This window comes from Myotis brandtii, unplaced genomic scaffold (genome assembly GCF_000412655.1).
Source record: "Myotis brandtii unplaced genomic scaffold, ASM41265v1 scaffold455, whole genome shotgun sequence".
NCBI classification, from domain to species: Eukaryota; Metazoa; Chordata; class Mammalia; order Chiroptera; family Vespertilionidae; genus Myotis; species Myotis brandtii.
This window is the reverse complement of record NW_005367384.1, coordinates 1033843-1036207: the sequence shown is the minus strand read 5'-3', so window position 1 is coordinate 1036207 and position 2365 is coordinate 1033843. Positions and strand designations below refer to the sequence as shown.

The 2365-nt window shown below is 56.9% G+C and overlaps 1 protein-coding gene across 1 annotated transcript in view; it reads right to left on the bottom strand.

Annotated features, from left to right (window-relative positions):
• Nucleotides 1-531: 531 nt before the first annotated feature.
• Nucleotides 532-2365, bottom strand: part of CLEC2L (C-type lectin domain family 2, member L) — an 18339-nt gene continuing 16505 nt past the window's right edge. Inside the window, exon 6 of the mRNA XM_014546718.1 lies at nucleotides 532-1820. The gene's annotated coding sequence lies outside the window, so the exon portion shown is untranslated. The remainder of the gene's footprint in view (nucleotides 1821-2365) is intronic.

Below are 2365 nucleotides of genomic sequence, written 5' to 3'. Positions count from 1 at the left end.
CTGTGCTAAGTGAGCGAGCACTTCGTGTGTGAACTGCATAGCACAATGTCTGGCCCTAACAAGTTCTTACTAGTAATTAGTGTTAATTTTATTGTTATTCCAATTTTGTCTTAGAATTGTATGTATTCACTCAAATGGGTCCTGTGCTCTAGACTATGGTCCAGAATGGATGTCACAAGGTGGGTGAGTATCTTGCTTATTTTTTTCTCAAAAACATCTGAAAGTTTTCCTAGTTTGTGGCCCTGGAACGGGAAATGCAGGTTCCAGGGCCAGAGACAGCATGGCATAGAGCAGGGGTGGGGAGCCTTTCTTCTGCCCAGGGCCACTTGGATATTCATAACATCCATCACAGGCCACACAAAGTTATCAACTTAAAAATTAGCCTGCTGTATGTGGTCAAACACTTAATTAACTCACCCCTAATGCCTGGGCAGGGCCAGACCAAAGGATTTCTTGGGTCTTGTACGGCCGAGGGCAGGATGTTCCCCACCCCTGGTGTAGAGGAAAGAGAACTTGAACTAGAAGCCAAGATCAGTTTAGTTCAACACACATTTATTGAGCACCTTCTGTATGTACCAGGCGCCAGAGAAACAGAAAAGTGTGCGAGGGGACCCCTGACCTCTAGGAGCTTAATTTCCACGCGGGTGGCCAACAAGTACACAAATACACAAAGCATGATACATGCAGTGATGAGAGAATAAACAGGGAACAGGAGCGCCACAAGGCCTGTTCCTGCTGCCACTAGCTGTGTGACCTTGGACGTGTCACTTAACCTCTCTGGGCCTCATGGGGTCGATCATGTCTAACCCCTGAAATCCTAACGTCCATGATTCTCAAAACCCTATTAGGTAGGCAGGGCAGGCATGATTCTAGTCGACAGAGGTGAAGCCTGGGGTCAGAGGTTCGGCACAGTGGGCTGAACTCCACAACTGCTTGTTGGGACGAGCTGGCCCCTGACTGGCCCAGGGCAGGGCTTGGGAGCCAGGCCCAGTGTGTGTCCACTCCCCGCTGCCTTAGCAGAGAGGTGGGATCTCGGGTGGGGGTGGCAGGGGGCTTCCTGGATGCCCGTTTCAATCTCATACTCCGAGCCTGGAGCTGGCTACAGAGCAGGAAGGGGAGAGAGGCAGCTGCCTCCTTCCCCTCCTCCCCACTCCTGCTGTAAGCTCTCAGCGGGCAGTGGCCATTTCTAGAAACCAGGTCTCGGCTGTGATGTTAATTAGGGCTCTATCCCGGGGGTCACAGGGGCCTTCAGCAGCCAGCCCCTCCCTGATGGAAACTCCCCGAAGCTGGTCCCCCTCGCAGCCGGCTCCTCATGAGGCTGCGTGAATGAGGCAAAGGACATTTTGGAGACTGAGGCAGCCTCCCTCGGTGCCCCTGTGCTTCCGGGCCACCCCCACCCCGCCCACCCAGCATGTGCATGAGCTTGTCTAATTGAAGCAGAACAAGTTCAAGAGTCCGTCTCTGCTGTGCCTCCAAAAACCATGCCATGCCATGCCCACCAAGGCCAAACACGAGTCTTCTGACGCTGGGCCCGCGCTCTCCCACCGTGGGAAACGGTTGATGATGCTGTGTACACTGTCACGTACAGTCATCTTCGAGTGCGCGTTTGTACATCCCAGAGGTCAGGCACACAAAGCCTGCTCCCCGGGGCTTTATAATCAGGTGCAGGAGCGGTCAGGTGACATGAGGAAACGTCATGGAGGGCAAGGTGACAGGCGCCGTGTGAAGGCTCCGTGTGAAGAGCTGGAGGTGCTGGGAGAGGGCGTGGTCACCCGGGGCTGCTGCGTCCGGGAGGCCTGGCAGGGAGGCTGGCGCTGGACTCTGAGGAGACACGGAAGTCATTACTAGCAACCCCCACTCCGTGGGCCGCGGACATCTCCCCAGGGCGCCCCTGCTCCACCGTGGGCTCACAGGGACACCCCCTCCCTCCCCAGAGCTGGCTGGCTGGGCAGGGACACTCGTGCCATGCAAGTGTCTCCCCAGGAGCCCTGTGGGATGGTCTGGGCTCTACCCCTGTCCCCACCACCTCCGAGCCGTGTGTATGAGCCAGTCCTTCTCCTCTCTGAGCCGTCTCCTCAGGCGGATGGTGCGGACCTTGCAGGGTGTGGATTAACTAAGCAAACGCTAGTAACTCGTTAGCACAGCACCAAACGCTACACCCCAACGTGTCCTCCTCAAAAAGCCCTCCCTGTCACCCCCCATCTTCACAAGGGACGTCTGCCTGCTCCAGCCTTCCCCAGGCACCCTGCCGGCTCCAAGGGACTGGGCTCTGGGTTCAAATGGGCCGAGGAAGGAGGGGCTCCGCTAAGCTTACTCGGTGCTTCTCCCCCCCCCCCCCCCCCCCTGGCCGCCCGGAGCCCAGCCC